Source organism: Pleurodeles waltl, chromosome 3_1 (genome assembly GCF_031143425.1).
Source record: "Pleurodeles waltl isolate 20211129_DDA chromosome 3_1, aPleWal1.hap1.20221129, whole genome shotgun sequence".
Taxonomy (NCBI): domain Eukaryota; kingdom Metazoa; phylum Chordata; class Amphibia; order Caudata; family Salamandridae; genus Pleurodeles; species Pleurodeles waltl.
In genome coordinates, this window is record NC_090440.1 from 1,097,208,568 (window position 1) to 1,097,228,849 (window position 20,282).

The following is a 20,282-nucleotide window of genomic DNA, read 5'->3' on the forward strand; positions in this document are numbered from 1 at the left end:
CAAGTATCATAGACTAGAGCAGAGATTTGTACAGTGGAATGGCATGTTGAATAGAAGTGTAGTGTGTAGTAGAGTGGAGTATAGTAGAGTGGAGTACACTGGAGTAAGATAGTGTAGAGTGGACTAAAATGGCATAAAGTGGAGTAAGATACAGTGAATAAGCATAGACTGGAGTAGCATACTTAAGTGGCATAGTCTAGAATCAAGGAAACTGTTATAAATTGGACTGGCATCTCATACAGTAAAGTGGAGTGCTGTTTCATACAGTGTTGCAAACTGTCATAAAGTGGAGTACAGTGTTGTAGAATAGAATGCAGAGACATAGTTTTGCGTGCAAATTTGGATTGCGGAGTGTACTGGGATAGAGTAGAGTAGAGTTTAGTAAAGTGGAGTGATGTAGAGTGGAGGAGAGTACACTGGAGTGGCATAGATTTCAGTTACGTACAGTAGAGCGGAACAAAGTGGAATAGGGTAGAATGGAGTAGTGTCAACTGGAGTGGCATACAGTGGAGTGGTATATAGTGTAATAACATATTGTGTAGTAGCAGAAAGCGGAGCGGTGTAAAGTGTAATAACGTAGAGTATAGTAGCATACAGTGGAGTGGCATGCAGTGAGGTGGTTTACACTGGAGTAATATATTGTGGGGTGAAGTAGAGGGCAATAACACACATTAGAGTGGTGTACAGTAGAGCGGGATAGAGTGAAATACAGTAGAGGAGCAAAAATTGAAGATGCATACAGGGTAATAGCATAAAATGGAGTGGTGTATAGTGGAATTGCGTAAAGAGGTGTAAAGTGTAGTGGAATAGGTAAAAAAAGCATAGAATGGAATAGACAGAGTAGAATAGCGTAGTGTACAGTACAGTGGGGTAGAGTGAAATAGCATACACTGGAGTAGCCTAGAGTGGAGTGGTGTCCAAGGGACTAGTGTAGAATGGAGTGGCGTAGAGTGGAGTGGTGTACACTGGAGTGGCGTCTAATGGAGTAGCAGATATTGGAGTGGAATAGCATAGAGTGGAGTGATGTACAGTAGAGTGGGTAGACTCGCACTTCGTATTGTAACACAGAGGATCCTCGTTCCTCCCTATGTCTCTGCACTGAAAGACATCATCTGTGGCCTCCCCCAGTGCTCCTCCCTCAGCCCTACCCTCTTCAATATCTACATGACTCTACTAGGAGACATCGCACACACCCATAGACTCAACATCACCTCCCACGCCGAAGACACCAAGCCCGTCCTCTTCCTCTCAGAAGGTACTGCCACCACATGAACCAACTTCCAAAACACTGTGACCGACACTGTCACCTGGATGAGGACCAACTAACTCCTGCTAAATTCAGAGAAAACAGAGATCTGCATTTTCAGGAACAAGCCCTCTCCCTGGGACGACACATAATGGCACACTGCCTCTTCAAACTCCTCACACATGCATACAAGACCTTTCACAAAACTGGAGCCACCTACATCAACAGCCGCCTCTCTTTCCACCAACCTACCAGAGATCTCTGCTCAGCCTCCCTTACACAGGCCCACGTTCCCCACATCCACCGCTTATGCTGTGGAGGTCACTCATTTTCCCACCTGGCCACCAGATCCTGGAACTTCCTCCAACTGTGCACGTCCCCCTACCTGAAGGACCTCAGAAAGAAGCTCAAAACTTGGCTCTTCGACCACCAGCAACGGCTTGACAAGGTCAGCAGCACCCCTCCAGTGCCTGACACCCCCTGGGGTGAGAAGCTTGCTTGTTGATTGATTGATTGATTGATTGATTGATTGTAGAGCTGTGTAAAGTGCAGCAGCATACAGTGAATTGGTGTACACTAGAGTGAAATACACTGGAATGGATTAGAGTGTAATAGCATACAATGGAGTGATGTACGGTGAAGTGGCATACAGTGAAATAGGATAGAGTAGAGTGGCACACAGTGGAATGGCATAGAATGGAAAATCATACATTGGAGAAGAATATAGTGGAGTGGCATACAGTGAAGTGGCATGCACTGTAGAGGTACAGAGTGGAGCTGCATATAGTGTAATAGCATAGAGTAGAGTGGTACAGAATGGAGTAGTGTCCAGTGTGATGGTATAGAGTGAAGTGGCATAAAGTGGAATATTGTACAGTGGACTGGCATAGAGTCTTATAGTGGATAGTGGAGCAGCGTACAGTGGAGTGGCGTATAATGGAGTTGTATAGAATGAAGTGTGGTTCAGCGGCATGGGGTACAGTGTACTAGAATACAACGGAGTGTTTGAGAGTGAAGTGGCATACAGTGGAATAGAGGAGAGTGGAGTGGCATACAAAAGAATGAGTTAGAGAAGAATAGCGTATAGTGGAGTAGCATTGAGTGGAGTGGTGTAGAATAGAGTGATGTACACTGGACTGGCACACATTGGCGCTGTGTACAGTGGAATTGTGTAGAGTGGAGTGACATAGACTGGAGTCTCATACAGTGGAGGGGTGTAGAGTGGAGTGACAGAGTGGAAAGGTATATAGTAGAGTGGCTACAGTGGCATGGCATACAGATGTACATGAAAATTAGCAGTGTTGTTGACTGTGATATGCTGAGTAACGCTAAACTGCAAATTGCACTACCATGCATTCCTCCAGATTTACTAATCAATACAGGGCCATGCATGGTGGCCTTGCATTCCTTTGTAAATCTGACTTAAATATTGTATTGCCCATGCAACACAATGAATGACACAAGAGTATTGCAATCCAATTATACAGCTAGGCCTTAGTTATATTTTGGGCCATGGTATACTGTGATAACTTTGAAGTATATTCTGGTAAATGGCAATGAAAAGCCAGTCTATAATTGGGTAATGGCAGTTATTTGAGAATGAAAAGGCAGCTATATTGTTTTTACTACACTTTGGTTGTGTTCAGTGTTAGGGCCTTAGATATAGGTAAATAGTAGGCCCCTACCTATTACCACTTTATTAAAGTGATAATAGATAGGGAAATGTATTTATATTTTTTATATATTTTTGGATAAGTGTACAGCCACGTACCATGGTAATTTCACATAATTTAATGAAATCCGATAAAGTACCATGGTGATAGATGTCACTAACTTTAAATGCCTTATAACTTAAAAAATACTTAACCAACTTAACTGAGGTATCCAGAAAGCATCATCTCTGCACTATAATGTATAAGCCTGCCAAATATCATATATATCCATTCAGCCGTTTTCATGCAACATGAAGTACAATAGTCTAATGAAAATGCATTGGTGGAAAAATGCATTCCAGGACCCCCTTTTATAATGATTCACCACAAAAATGTACATCATCTCAAAATTTAGAAAATGCTAAAGGTCCAGAAAGTTCTGTGGTGATTCGTCAAAAGGATGAACAGTTATTAGGCAGGTAATATCCGAGGAATTCTTATCTTTGGGCATACTAATGATAACTACAAAGCTGCAAGCAGATTTAATGTGATTTATTTATTTTTATCTATTGTGTTTAGTATGCATTTGTTTCTTAGGGCCAGATGTAGCAAAATACCAAATTGCGACTTGCAATTTGCGAGTCCCTGTGACTCGCAAATTGCAAGTCGCAATTTGGTATGCAGAAAGGTGTCTCAGACACCTTCTGCAACTCGCAATTGGGTCGCAAAGACCCACCTCATTAATATTAATGAGGTGGGTCGCAGTTTGCGACCCCATTGCGAGCATGGGCACTCACGGGGATGGTGGCCTGCTGGAGAAAGCAGACCACCATGTCCGTGACTGCTTTTTAATAAAGCAGTTTTATTTTTCTAAGTGCAGCCCGTTTTCCTTAAAGGAAAACGAGCTGCACTTTGAAAAAAAAAACGAAACCTTTTGTTTCGGATTTTTTCAGGGCAGGTAGTGGTCCATTCGACCACTGCCTGCTCTGAAATTTTTTTTTTTATTCCAGTCACAAAGGGGAAGGGGACCCCTTCCCGTTTGCGACTGGGTTACCATCCACTTCAAGTGGATGGTAACTGCGATTCCATTTGCGACCGCTTTCGCGGTCACAAATGGAATTGAATCGCATTGCGAGTCGCAAATAGGAAGGGAACACCCCTTCCTATTTGCGAGTCGGAAATGCATTTTGCGAGTCAGATCCGACTCGCAAAATGCATTTCTGCATACCGGTGAGGCTTTTGCGCCTCGCAAACGGCGTTTTTCGCCGTTTGCGACTCGCAAAAGCTTTGCTACATCTGGCCCTTAGTTTACATAATCATGTGACCATAATTGTTTCTTTCAGTTGTTCATGTAGTATTTTAGAAACTTTTCATAAATAGGTCTTTCAGTTGTTCATTTAGTAAATCCGAAACTTAACATATACAGTCTAGTTTATTCTTTGGGCTTCCTTTCTATGCTATGTTGTGTGTGGTTCACTGTTAGGGCAATTTTTCATTTTGTTGCACATGGGTGCATAAGAAAGACTTTTTTTGTGTGGCTCAGTTGTTTATGTAGTAAATCCGAAACTTAACATATACAGTCTAGTTTATTCTTTGGGCTTCCTTTCTATGCTATGTTGTGTGTGGTTCACTCTTAGGGCAATTTTTCATTTTGTTGCACAGGGGTGCATAAGAAAGACTTTTTTGTGTGGCTTGTTGGGTCCCTCTCCCCTTTCCAATGTCAGTCTTGGGGAACTCATGGCCCAGGGCTCAGCCTTTTATTATTTATTTTTATTTTTATTTTGGGGAGGGGAGCCGTGCGGCCACTCCTGTCTGATTTTGGTCCCTGGGACCCCATCCCCTGGGGCCCAGCCATCAGTTCTGGATGCAACGTAGGGCTCCCAGTATGCATTCGGGACCACCGAGGGGGCCTCAAGGCCCCCGTAGTCCCAGCTACCTCTCTGCCTACTATGGGAGCTAGCATTGCTGTCAGAGACAGTGAGCTGCTATATATGCGGATCCCTGTCGGTGAGAGCAATTGTTTCCTGCGGGCAGGGAAAAAGAGGAAATCTCTGCTTCAGCAAGCAAGAGATGTTTGACAGTTCTCACAACTTGGAACTGGGGTGTTTGCTCTAACTTGGCGGGAGCTGTCACAGGTCACACCAAGTCAGAGCAAACAGCTATATCCAGGGTTGGGCACCCCTGGACATTGCAGGACCCGCCCATGGGGGAGGCGATCCCCTGGGCCATTATTGACTCCTTGAGGGGGGCCACCTGGCCCCTTCAAACTTTAGCCTCAGGGAGGTGGTGGTCCCAGGGGTGGGGGTCTGTAATGGCACCCCTTCATTCTTTCATTTAAGCCCCAGGGAGATGGCGATCCCTGGGGTTGTGAGGGGGGTCACACAGCCCTCTGCATGTGATTCATCATGTGCCCTGGAAAAGTGGCAGTCCCTGGGGCTGTGTGACCTTGTTAATTTAATCTTTAGCCCTGGGAAGGTGGTGGTCACTGGGCCTTGAGAGGAGGCCATATGGCCCTGCCCCTATATCAAATTAAACTTTTGCCCCAGGCAGGTGGCGATCCCTGGGGCATGAGGGACTGTGCATATTACTCTGTGATTGCCCCAGGGAGCTGGCAAAAACAAGCCCTAGAAGGGGGCGTCCCATGCGCCCCTTCCTTTTAAACCCCCCCCCAGGAGCAAAATAACAAATAAAATAAACAGGAAGATCACCCTTTTTTTCAATGTCAGGAATATCTGTGGATCCTGGTCTGTGGATTTTTCCCACAATTAGTAAAATGCTTTTTAGCCCTGACTGGGTCCATAAAGGACATGCAGACCAGGGCTAGGAGCTCAAGTGATGGCTGCCAACAATTCCTTGTTGAAGTGTTGGCAGCCAATCAGATATCTGTACGGGGACGATGGGAACCCAGGAGGATTTGCATCCGTAGGTATCTATATCCTTTATTTTTAATATCTCCAAAACAACTGAATGGATTTACACCAAATTACAACAAGCACTATCTGCGCAACAAGATCTACCATCCTGTCAAATTTGGTGAAATTCCATTCAGCAGTGTGGGTTGTAAGCGTGTCTAAAGACCCTATGGAAAAATTTATTGGGAAAACACATTTTAGGGCCTTCCCTTTTTCTCAGCCCTCGCTTGACAGGTCACCCTGAACTTTTCAAGACAACAGCTGAACTGACTAAAATATACGTTTGGAGCATTTTTTGAAGATTCATCAAGCGGCGCTAAAGTTATTGGCAAAGTAAAAAACACCCCTCCACATGATAAGTGGGTGCTAACTATAACTAACTACTAGCGACTGCCAGTAGGTAATAAGTATAAATATATACATATATATATATATATAAGTATATATATCTCTTCACTGAAAAAAACAAAGGTAACATGTTGTAGTAAGGTTCACATTTCATTTGTGCAAAACCAAAGAAATTCAGCAGTTATAGCTACCTGAGCTAATTATAACTTGCGCCCCCGTAATACAGTGCTTATGACCTTGTTGTAATTTAGTAACGATTAGATTAAGCATTAGCAGAAGACATCTTGTATTTAGCAACTATTGTGAAAATTTCGCGGAATCCATTTTGTATTCATGGCAGCCATTATCTCTGCCACATGCTGCGATGTGCTTGCCATGTGCTCTGTCTTACCTTCCTGTTAACTACTCTTGAAAATCTGTCTAGTGACAAGTTATATTTAGCATCTCCCACTTTGCACATGCCCAGTAAGGTCTGCAGCTGTTAGCAATTAGTAACCAACAGTAATGTGTCTACTAGTCCTTGAAAACTGTTAGCCCCTCCTACCTGTCCACTGTGCATTTCCATATGACCTTATATGTATATAAGTCTGGATTCTATAATTGTACCACCTTCTTTTAGCCCCTGCGTGGGTATAAAAGGACCATGGTCTCTTAGTGCAGTGTGCTAATTCAAACTTTACTGAAGGGTGCTGTTTGAACTGTGGTACCACCTCATGAGGTTCAATAAACTTTGTATTTTATTTCAGTTTCTGTGACAACTTCTTCCTATATGGTCTGAGGACTTTGTGCAGAGAAGGGCGAACCCCTTGAACTAGTAGGCCTTGCTGAGGCTTACTGCGCCAAATTGGCGCCTGAACAGTGACTCATCGGTGACTCGGACGCCCGACGGATTGGTCGCGACGAAGGATTGGGATCTCGCTGCGGACGATCAATGCCTGAGGAGACCCGAGTCTTGGCAACCACGGCGTTTTTCCCTTCTTTCTGATTTGACCATCCAGATGGTGCCGGTCCTGGACTGAGATCCTTCTTGTTCATTCGTCGTGCAGTGACCATTTGGTCGATTTTAGAACTTGGCAGTTGGAACCTGATGCCTTTCTTTCAACACTTACTGTGGCTCTCGTGTTTTGGGTGACTAGTCAATTTGTGTCCTTTGAATTGATGTTTAAATTGCAATTTATATAGGCAGGTAATGAGGAGAATTTTCTCCAATTTAATTTTGATTTGAATGGCACCTTAAGTGCTACTTTGATTATAATACTGCATAATCTGTACTATTTTTGGCATGCCTGTTTTTAGCGCACTTCGTAGGATGTGTTGCTTTTGTAATGGTACCAATTTGAGACTGGAAGAATCGCAACCGGCCCCCCCAGAGGGGATGCCCAATAGAGATATGTATGTTAAACATGGTCTTTCTTCTATAATGTACAGCACATTATGGAATAAATACACTCGTGCGGATCCTGAGTTACGTTGGCCTATGCATGGGTCATTTGATTTGCAAAAGATTGAGTATGTGGAACAATGTATGTGTAAACGAAGGTCTAGGCAAGATACGTTTGACTGTGTACGAATGTGGGAGAAAGAAGTGCGTGGACGAGTGAAGCGTGAGCAAGCGTTGCTTGAGAAAGAGCAGGGGAAGAATAGATATGTGAAAGCATTGGAAATGAGAAAGAAAAAAATAAACGATTTAAAGGAGATAGAAGAGAAAGAATGTAAATTACAGTTAACTGGCCAATACACTGTTCGGCAACCTCTATCCTATCCTTAATAAACCACACGATGTTTTTTGCTACTAGATCACCCTCCACCTCTGTATGTCGTTCCTTCTGCCCCTCATGAGTTAGCTGAGGTCTCCGGTACGGAGCAACAGTAGATACGAGACAGTCGCTCTATGTTGCCTGCTGACCGTGTGTCTGAGCTTAGATCTACTGCTTGTAAAACAATTTGTAGCGTTGTCTCTGCTTCTGAACTTTCAGACAACATGAAAGGGTGAACGAAAAAGGAGCAGCTATATTTTACTGAGGCATTTGGCACAGAAGTTATTGAACTATTTCGGAAATATTCTGATGAGTTAGAGCCCGATGATGTAGCTGCTGATCATAAGGAAATGTGTGATGGTCTTTTTGTTTTCTCCCAGGTGGCTGATGCAATCAGGCGTTTGGTGAAATTATGTGTTGCGGCAGTCCATTTGCAAGAGGAGAAAAGGGCCGTGGACGTAGTTCCACGGACATCTCAGACCGGAGGGGTGCAAGCTTCCATCTTCGGAACAGATAAGACTATGATAGTTCACTCGAAACCAATGCGGGAGGCCGCGCCTTTGTATGTTCCTCCTAAAGGATCGGGTACAAGTGATGATAAAACTTCTGTTGATGCTAAGGGTTATTTTATTTATAATTGGGTGTATACTCCTTGGAATAGGGCAGATGTAATGGCACATAAAACAGCATTACCTGACCCGTGGAAAAATCCAGCTGCCTTTTATGAGGAATTTGAGGGAGCAATTAGTTCTTGTACTATGACTTTGGCTGACATTGATTTATTTTTCGGATTGATATTACCACCAGATATGTGGAGAACTGTTCATAAAGTTGATGATCGTGTAGTTTTTGGGGTGTCATGGAAAGAATTAGAACAGAAGGACGGGGATTGGGAACCTGCGAAAAAGCTGTATCAGTTGATTCTAGATCATCCCGCAGCCATATTAGTTAAGTTAAAAATGATTATTCCCCCTAAAAAGATAGATTGGACTGTTTTAGCGTCTTGTACGCAAAAGGCAGATGAATCGGTCTTTGATTTCTTTACACGCTTTGAAGAAGCATTTCATGATTTTAGCGGCCAGTTATTGTCAGAAGATACGGGCAGACATTTGTTTGTCGATAAATATGTCGTAAATATGTTACCAGGAATAGCTAGTCATCTAAAAGCTAGTGAAAGTTCATGGACTACCTCTACTCCGGTTTCTCTTTTGACTATGGCTCAGTATTATGAACGTCAGGAATTAGAAGCAAAAGGTAGTGAGGATAAAAAGATTAAAGAATTAAAGACGAAGGTTATGTTGGCTCAAGCTTGTGGTCCGCCTTTTAGAGGTAGTGATAGAGGTGGACGTGGATCTTATGGTTCTTCTTACACTCGTTCGAATTTGTCTGTTGATCAGTGTGAGTATTGTAAGAAATTTGGGCATTGGGCTGCCGATTGTCCAGCACTACGTGTTCAGCCGTGTTCACGTGGTTGGGACAAATGAGAAATCGCTCAGGATATTCAGGGCCTAGAAGAAGCACGAATGATCATGCTAGGGTTGTAGCTAATGTACGAGGGCAGGATGGGTTTAACACTTTTGATAGACGGAACCAATACCAGATGTCTAACTATGTGCAGCCTGATTTCCAAGATTCTGCTTATGCATAGGATTGCCTAGGATGGGGTAAGGAATCAGTTGAAGTTCCAGTAGATCAGAGGGGTCCCTATGTTACAGCACATGTTTTGGGTTCTACTGATCAGTTTCTGGTTGATACAGGAGCTACTCGTAGCGCCTTGTCTAAACAATTGGTTCCAAGGGCTCCCCTGTCTGGCTTAACCATTACATCGATAGGTTTTGATGGAACACCTTCCCCTAGCCCATTGTCACAACCACTTGCATTCCATGTTGATAAATTTACTGCTCCATGTCCGTTTTTGCTTTCTCCAAATATATAAGACAATAATGTGGGTCTTGATATGCTCAAGTATTTCAGGGCTACAATACGATGCTCTCCTGAGGGGGCACGTGTTATTTTGAATGATAATCATCCTGTGATGGAAAGAGTTTGTCTTGTTAAAGAGGATATTGCATTAGCTTTACTACCTAGTACTTTGTGGGCTGCTTCAGATACTGATGTGAGACAAATGATTATTCCACCGGTACATATTAGTGTCAAGGAGGGAGCTGTATTGCCACGTTTGCCTCAATACAAAATTTCACAGGAGGGTGAAGAAGCGCTCACACGAATTGTACATGATCTTATTGCAGTTGGAGTTGTTGAGGAAGTTCCGTATAATGTTTGTAACAGTCTGATTCTTCCTATTCTGAAAAAAGGATACTGATACTAGGATTTACCGATTCATTATTGATTTACGAGAAGTGAATAAGATTGTGGTACCACAATATCCTGTGGTATCTGACATCACAACACTTCTTACTTTGGTTCCCCCGACAGCAACTACGTTCTCTGTGATAGACTTGAAGAATGCTTTCTTTTCGATTCCTATTAATCCTGTTTGGTTTTACTTAGAATAAACAATCATATAGATTTTACAGAGTTCCTCAAGGCTATAAGGAGAGTCCTAGTATTTATAGTCAAGCGTTAAAACGACAGCTTGATTCTTGTGTTTTGCCTGAAGGTGTGGCTCTCAAACAATATGTCGATGATATTTTGTTGGCAGCTGATACCCCTGAGCAATGTGAAAGGTGCACTTTGTCCTTACTTTCTTTTCTTGCTTCACACCATCATAAAGTGTCATGAAAGAAATTGCAATATTGTAGACCAAAGGTAACCTATTTAGGTCACCTTTTGTCTAAGGAGGGCCGTGCACTTACATCAGATCGTATTCAAGCAATTTTAGACACACCAGTACCCTCTACTCAGAAAGATGTTCGTGCATTCCTTGGTCTTACTTCTTTTTGTAGGCAGTGGATATTAGGGTTTTCACATTACACAATGGGAGAGTACAAGGGAGCAAGAGGAAAACCACGCCGTACTCAACTCCCACCGAAACACAATACTAAATCACAAATGTGAGTACGGGGTTCTAGAAAACATAGGTAGGTCAAAAGTGTACTAATTGTGACACTAGACCACTCGTGTACCTCGACTCGAGGTAAAAAGCTGGTCATCACCCATGCAGCAACTGCAGTGTTTGCCCCTTTACCCAAAAATCTACTACCATCAACCTTGACCTTAAAACCCCATGGGTGCAGAAATCACTTACGAATTGTAACAGCAAAAACGTAGTCTATCTTATCAAATGCCCCTGCCTACTCAAGTATGTGGGGATGACCACGAGAAAAGTTAGCATTAGAATCTGTGAGCACAGGAGCACGATTAGGTGCAAACGAGATGCAACAAAACTCACTAGCCACTTCCTACAAAAAAATCACTCCCCTGATGACATGTTATGGACGGTCCTGGAACATTTTTCTCCTTCGACCCCTAACATGTCTGAGAAATTATTTAGGGCTGAGCAACGCTGGATTTGGAGGTTGCACACCGACACGGTGGGATTAAATGATGAGATACCTTGGTTCTCTCTTCCACCTTAGAACCCCCTTTTTCTTTTCCCCCCTTCCCCTTCCGTTCTCTCTCTTTTTTCCTCCGCTTTCTATATGCCCTTGCGACCTACCACTGCCTGTCCAACTTTGTCTTCCTCTCCTCTTTTCTGTCGCGGTTGAGTAATCTCTCTCTCCCCCCCTCTCTAGCCTCCTACTCGTCTATCTCCTTGTGTGTTCGTTTTGTCCCCTCTGTGCTTTCCCTGTTTCTCCTCACCCCCTTTATACACCATTTCTCCTTGTGTGCCTTTCTTGTTTCCCTCTCTCTCCTCCCCCCTTTTTATCCCCCGTGGCTTTCCCTTTTTTCCCCCTGTCATTTCCTTATGCCCTTATGCTTCCCTCTTGTTATATTCCCCCACCCTCACCTCCTTTTCCATTCTTTCTCCCTTTTTTCCCCTCCTCTTCCCCTTGTTTGCTTCCCCTCGCCCTGTACCCCCTCCCCCTTCCTCTTGGTTCCCTTTGTGCTTCCCCTAGTTCTCCTCACCCCCCTTGATGCACTAATTCTCCTTGTCTGCAGTTCCCCCCTGTGCTCCCCACCCTTCCTATACACCATTTCTCTCCCAATTCTCCCCTTTTCCTCCCCCACTCCATGTCCCTCCATTACCCACCCCTCCCTTCTACTCTCCCCCCCTCCCCTTGTTTTTTCCTCTCCTGTGGGTTTCCTTTCCCCTGTTCTTCCCCTTCTCATCCCCTCGTGTCCCCTTTCTCTTCCCTTCTTCCTGTTTTTTTCCCCCACCCTTCCCTCTTACTGCCTCCCTCCTTTCATTTCCCTTTCACCTTTTCTTCCCCTTCTCTTCTTCCATTTTTTCCTGCTTAGTCCCCCACCGTTCCCTCCTAATCCTTCCTTCCTTTCCTTTCTTCCCCCCTCTGCTTTCCCTCCCTCCCCCTTTTTTTCCCCCTTCCCCTTCCGGCAGCCCGTTTCCCAGCGGCACTTGCAGTTAGGCTGTCGACAGTGCTGCCGGGAACACTTGTTTCCCGACAGCACCCGCGGAGTGTCGGCCGCCCATCTCGGTGTCCACCCCTAGAACCGCGGGACCTTCTTGCTGGGGTAACACGTCACTACGGCGCCCCCCCCAGCGCCCTTTGCCTTTTCCGGCCCCCAGCACTACCGGAAACAGTCCGATCCACTTCGGGCCGGATATTGTACACGAAGGGAACACGTAGCACTCCCGGCTCCGCCCACCCCGGGCCGCGACGGTGATTTTTAACAGCTGCTTCCAATTAAGTCCACTATATCTAACCCTCACTACCAGGCCACTCTATCCAAGCGGTCCTGAAGGAGAGGTCGGTATAGGCGCACAGAGAGCGCCCACCTTTGATGCAGTGAGTCAGCCAACGCTGGATGCACAGATAAGAGACCTGTTCTCTTCTACCTCCCCTTTTTCTTTTTCTCTTTCTTCTCTCTTTTCTCTTCCTTTTTTCTCCTTTTCCCTCCCCTCTTCTCTTTTCTCCCCCGTCTCTTCTCCCTTTTTTTCCCCCCTTTTCCAATTTTCCCACCACTTCCCCCACTATCTTGACTTTTCTTCATCTCCTTTTCCTATTTCTGTATTCCGTGTTACTTCACTCCCCCTTCTCTTCCTGATCCCCACCTTTTCCTCCATTCAGCCTGTTTTCTCCCTCTTCTTTTCCCTTCTGTTTCCTTCTCCTCAATCTAGTTCACCCGTTCCTACTCCTCTGCACTATTTCCATTATCATTCTTCCCTTTTGCCTTTTCCCTCGAACCCTAGAGTCTGACTATAAGAGGACGCTCCCTCTCCAGGATACCCGATGCTACTAGCCTCAAGTGTTAGGGTAAGAAATTGCCTTCCCTTGCCTATTGTGCGACTCGCATAGCCAATATTGACGCATCTGTGATTTATAATTTGCAACAGTACTCCTGCGGCCTGCATGAATTGCGTCACGTGTGTAGTGGTATGCTGTGTTTTATCTTTTCACTATGTTTGGTTTGTTTTTATTCCATTTACTATAGGTCCTCCCCAAGTAATCCCTTGGTTAAGGTAGGCCCTTCCCCTTCTCTAATGTGATTATTGCTGCAGCGCTTACGAAGCAATTGCAACAGGGATCCAACGCCCTGATGAATGCCCAGAGACCCTCCATAGCTCAATCATAAGGGCAGAAACATGTTGGCTACTCCTTTTTAAGACAGGTGACCTTGTGAGTCATTGTTCTCACACTGGTTCCCCATTCCTTTTAATCACACCACAGAGAACCCTCCAATAAATTCACCCGGGTATCTGAGTAGGTGTTTTTATTTCCCTAGCATAGCTGGATCCCATTTTCCAGAAATTAAATAAATGTATGCACTCCCTCCTGTTCCTATAACAGCGAGGTTGAGTCCGCCCAGGTGGCACTGTCCTACCTGGGTGGGGCTAGGTGGTCATATGATGAAGCATGACATTATATAGTGTGTGAGACCACCTAGTCCGTAAAGGAAATTCCCCTCCTTCCCTCCCCAGACCTGACACCACTTCACAGCGCATCCTCTTTTTACCTCGAGTCGGGGTACACGAGTGGTCTAGTGTCACAATTAGTACACTTTTGACCTACCTATGTTTTCTAGAACCCCGTACTCACATTTGTGATTTGATATTAGGGTTTTCACACATTGTCAAACCTTTGCTAGCACTTTTGACTAAAGATACTCCAATGCCCCTCCCATGGACAGATGAATGTGAGACTGCTTTCCGGCAGCTACGACAAGCCCTTTGTTCAGCACCAGTGTTAGGTACTCCAGATTACACAAAGCTTTTTGCACTTTACGTACATGAGAAAGATGGATGTGCATTGTCAGTTTTAGTACAGACACATGGCGATAAGCAGCGTCCCTGTGCATATTTTTCAGCAGTACTTGATCCTGTCGCTCGAGCGTTGCCTGGGTGTTTTCGTTCAGTTGTGGCAACAGCTGTGTCAATACATCAGAGTGAAGGGATAGTTTTGTCACATAAGCTGTTGGTGTTAGTACCCCATGCGGTTGATGCTCTTTTAAATCAAACAAAGATGCAACATTTAACTAGCGCTCGCCTGACAGGATATGAATTGACATTGCTGGCTCCTTACATTACACTGAAGAGATGTGCAACACTAAACCCAGCCACTTTGTTGCCATATCCGGTGACTCAGCCTCAGTCACAAGAAACACATGATTGTATATTCCTTACCGAAGAACAGACAAAGGGTCGTATTGATTTGCAAGATACGCCCCTTCCAGATGTAGACAGGGAATTGTAGGTTGATAGGTCTTGTTTGAAGTTGCCAGACGGTACGACCTCAGCTGCATATGCAATCACCACAATACACATGGTAGTGGAGACAGCTCGTATACCACATAAGTCAGCTCAAGCAGCTGAACTAATAGCTTTGACACAAGCATTTGAACTTAGTACTGACTTATGTGTGAACATTTATACAGACAGCCGCTATGCTTTTGGAGTGGCTCATGATTTTGGTTTGCTTTGGAAAAAGAGAGGCTTTCTCACATCCCACGGGATGCAGATAATGCACGGAGAATTAGTGCATAACCTCTTGACTGCATTGACATATCCAAAGAAAATAGCTATTGTGAAATGTAGTGCACACAAGAGAGTGACCGATAAGATAGGGCAAGGTAATGTCCTTGCGGACCACGTAGCGTGTGAGACTGCGATGCAGCGAAGTACTACTTCTATGTATGTAGTGAAGTCACAAGCTGAACATTGGCATAATGATAGACAAGACGTATTAGATATACAGAAATCTGCTTCTGTGAAAGAACGTGAGCAATGGTCTGAAGAAGGAGAATTGGATGATGAGGGCTGTTGGCGGAATAAGCAGATGGATAAATGGAAATTGCCTATAGCTTTTGTACAACCTATGGTTCAGATGGCACATGGGCTGGCACATGTTGGAGCTTCAACAATAACGAAGTTGCTTACGCAAGTTTGGGAGCATCCAGACATTTTCAGTACAGCTAAGAGAGTAGTACAGTCTTGTTTGATCTGTTTACAATACAATCCTGGAAAAGGGACACAAACTCCTGCGGGAGGGTTTGCTACACCAACTGCACCTTTCGAAGTTCTACAAATGGTTTATATTCAGCTTGAGCGCTGCAACAATTTAAAGTATGTCTTGGTGGTGGTATGTGCCTTCTGTAAATGGATAGAGGCGAACCCCACAAAGGATAATACTGCCATTACCACAGCGAAGGTGCTTTTGAAATAATTTTTCCTTAGGTTTGGTGTTTGCAGACTTTTATGGAATGATAACGGACCTCATTTTGTTGGGGAAGTTATTAAGTATGTCCTGAAAGGATTAGGGATCAAACAGAAGTTCCATGCGGTTTTCCACCCACAATCAGCTGGATTGGTATAATGCTACTTTGAAGCTGAAGTTAGCGAAGATACAGGCTTCCACATCTTGAACTTGGCCGGATGCATTACCATTGGCATTATTGTCTATTAGGTCAGTACCACACTCTCGAACAGGCCTTATGCCCTATGAAATAGTATTTGGAAGGCCAATGGATATTTGGGGAGTTACTAAGCCAAATTCTGTATATGATGTACCTTGTGTCCTGATGAATGATTATTTGGCACAGTTAACTGACAATTTGGTTTCTATTCATCAACAGGTTCGAGAAGCACTTCCTGACAGATCTACAGGTGAAAACCATGAACTCCGACCTGGTGACCAGGTGATGATTAAGTCCTTTGAAAGATCAAGCAGCTTGGAACCAAGGTGGGGAGGCCCAGAGCAGGTGCTCCTTGCGACAAGGACAGCAGTTCGAGTGACGAACCGAAATAATTGGGTCCATAGTACTCACTGCAAGAGGGTGCTACCTACCTTGGTGGAACCTGCTGTGCTGACCGATCATCGAGAGATCTTGACTACGGAGAAAGGCTGTGCTATATCACCTGACAAATCTGCGGAGTTCTTCCTGGACCGTAACGATTTCTGGAGTATCGCGATATAATTTGAAAGCGAGGAAAGAATATGTAGTGCTGAAAAAAACTGGTTGAGCTACTGCCCTGGGTACATGAAACGGAGAGCCAATGTGGCAAGGGGGGGGATCAGTCATGCATTAGAGTAGTGACACCCATCTTGGCCCGTGGTGAAGAAATCAGCGGCTGCCCAGGGATAAGAGCTCCAGCGATTGTTTTTAATTAATTTCTGAAAGGGTTGATTATCACTGTTGCTAAAATGAATAACAAAGTGATCATTAGTACTATGTTTGTTGTTGTTTTGGTGGTTATAGCAATGATCACCTGGTTTGTTGAAAAGAAGGCTCCTGCTCGTGAGTTTTTTGTTGCCACTACTCCAGTACCAGAGGATCACTATTACTTTACGCTTCCCTATCAGGAGCAAAAGCACCGTCAATCGTACTTCAATAATACTTTCATTCAGATGTTGCATCATACTCATAATGCTACAAATACTACTAACTGTTGGGTATGTGGAATGATACCTGCGCATCAAAAGAAAGGAGGAACACCTTTCATTCCTCTTCCTTTTTCACACAATGGTTCTTGTCAAGCTTGGTATACGCTTTTGTTTGCATCTGGAAAACGTACAGAGGGCGGACTTCTTTTTCGCCTTAATACAGTATGCTACCAAGACAAAGATGGGTATCCCCAAGCCAAAGGAACTAAATGGGAATGATAAGAGTATCAACCGGACAATGTTTCAATACCATATGTCTTCACAAATATAAGAGACTCTGACAAGAAAGAACAATTTGTGATTTCTGTTACAAAAACTAAAGCAGATTTATGTATATGTAGCATTGGGTGAATTCCAGTTGGGACAAGCGATTGTACCTTTATTTTAACTATGGAGGGTGTAAATAATAGTAGTTTTACAGCTTCACATAATACATATTTTGTTTGTGGTAACTATGGATATTACCAACTACCTGTTGGGTGGTCAGGTGTGTGTTATGTATCTTTTCTATTACCCCCTGTGTTTTTGGCACCTGCATCATATCACCGAGATTTTAAACTGTACAATGACATAATTAAAAATAGATATAAAAGGACAATAAGTAGAAATGTGGTAGACCAAACGGAAACTAGCCTGCAACAATATGTTGATTTTAATTTAGGGTTGTTCTCCTTTGTGGGTGCTGCGTTAAACAGTAGGAAAGTGAGACGATTGACTAGGGTTGTGGAAGCTGTTACCAATCAGGCAGCTCTGGTACTTGGGAATATTACAGAGGAGCTCCAAATTGCGAGGATTGTAGCGCTCCCAAATCGTATGGTACTAGATGTGATATTAGCTGATCAAGGTGGTGCATGTCGCATCGTCGGTAGTAGTTGCTGCGTTTTCATTCCAGATCACTCACCTTCAGTATATGATGCAATATCTAAATTGCATTTAATTGCTGCAGAAATTCTCACAGAGACTGGTACTTGTACTTTTTCTGGATGGTTTTGGGCTCTTGATCAGTATAGGGAAAGGTGCGGAAGACATTGTGACGCAAAGGGTTAATTAGCTTGAGAAGTGTAGATGAGTGTGATGCCTGTTGAAACCCCCCCCAAACAACGTGGAAACGTTCATGATATTATTTTCAAGCTTGTTTGTGTAGAAAACTCCGTCTCAACCTTGAGAACGAGAGTACAGGGAGAAGATGGAATGAAAACAAAGGCTGGAGAAGGGCTTAGCAGCCAAGTACTGATAACATAGCCAGAAAATGCCAGAATGAGATAGAATCCAAGCTTCGAGTTATTTAAGCACTGAAGTGTGGGTGAGGGATTTGAAGCTCGCAGATGGAGTTGTGAAAGCTGCATGGCCCAGCGCTGCCTCCCTGTTTTGCTGACCGTGATGCTGGAGGGGGAGAGAGGTCCAAGCAGGCGGTAGAGAGCTTCCCAGCATTTCGTGGACTAAGTTAAATTCCACACAGGGATGAAAGGCCTTTGTTTCTCTGCTCTATTATTATGACTGATTATTTATGCTTGCACTGTGTTTATAACCTGAAGTATTCAGCTCGTTTATATTTTGCTTTCTAAACCTCGTAGTGTGAACCTGCTACAGTAACTGAAACATGCATTTTGGTGTGCAGTAAATCAAAGCTTATCTGAAGTATTCAGTTTGTTTATATTTTGCCTCCTGAACATCGTAGTGAGAGCCTGCTGCAGTAATTGAAACATGCATTTTGGTGTGCAGTAAATCAAAGCTTATCTGAAGTATCCAACTCATTTATATTCTGCTTCCTGAACATCGTAGTGTGATGCATTTTGGTATACAGTTAATCAAAACTTATATCTGTCAATGAACTCTTTGCTTATATATATATATATATGCATAGATGCTCTTTGTAGTGTACTTATATATAAATAGATGCTTTTCATTGCAATTCTTATTCTACTATTGTTAATGTGCTAAATGCCTACATTTACCTGCAATTCTAGTAAAGCTAAATTGTATTTATAATTGGCGTGTGGTCCTTCATTGAGCGTCCTTATTGACTTATACCGGACAGGTGTCAACCAGTCACCTGGATAAGACAGCTCTTGTTTCCGCTTGGGGCTGGAAACTACTGACTATCCTGTGTGTAATGATTGCAATATTTTTCACATGCTGTATCTGTATTCAGTGTGGTCCAATGTTCTGCTCCATGTGTATTACTGCTTGTATGCCTACCAAAATAAATATTACAGAAATGAAAGCACAACACATGTTAGATAAGGAAATAGCTGAAATGATGAGCATAAATATAGAAGATGAATATTTAGATTATCCCAGAAAGACGAATGTCTTCAGCTAATGCTGAAAGGGCCGTCTGTTGTAATTTAGTAGCGATTAGATTAAGCATTAGCAGAAGACATCTTGTATTTAGCAACTATTGTGAACATTTTGCGGAATCCATTTTGTATTCATGGCAGCCATTATCTCTGCCACATGCTGCCATGTGCTCGCCATGCGCTCTGTCCTACCTTCCTGTTAACTACTCTTGAAAATCTGTCGAGTGACAAGTTATATTTAGCATCTCCCACTTTGCACATGCCCAGTAAGGTCTGCAGCTGTTAGTAATTAGTAACCGACCGTAATGTGTCTACTAGTCCTTGAAAACTGTTAGCCCCTCCTACCTGTCGACTGTGCATTTCCATATGAGCTTATCTGTATATAAGTCTTGCTTCTATAATTGTAGCACCTAATTTTAACCCCTGCGTGGGTATAAAAGGACCATGCTCTCTTAGTTCAGTGTGCTACTTCAAACATTACCGAAAGGTGCTGTTTGAACTGTGGTACCACCTCATGAGGTTTAATAAACTTTGTCTTTTATTTCAGTTTCTGTGCCAACTTCTTCCTATATGGCCAGAGGACTTTGTGCAGAGAAGGGCGAACCCCTGGCACTAGTAGGCCTTGCTGAGGCTTACTTCGACAACCTCACATATTACATCACTCATAACATGGTCAGTGACATCACTTATGACATCCCAAATTACATCACTGATGACATCTTAAATTACATCACTAATGATATCATCCCATGAATATGACTTTAATCTGAAAGTTATTGAGTGTTAAATGTGTATACTAACGTATGTTGATGTAGCAGTGCCTGTATGGGTGAGTGAGTGGGTGTATAAGTGTTGTATAGAAGAGGGAGTGGTTATGAGAGAAACTTTATACATGAGTGAACGAGTGTGTGAGTTTTTGCATGGATAATTGAGTGACTGTGTTATTGGCTGTAATTGTGAATGAGAGGGTGAATGATTGGCTGTATAGGTGAGTGTGTGGGTATGTGAGGGGCTGCCAATGGTGAAAGAGAGGGCACGTGAGTAGCTAAATGAGAAATTGAGCAGTTACACCAGTGTCTGTGTGGGTGAGTGACAGGGTAGATAGGT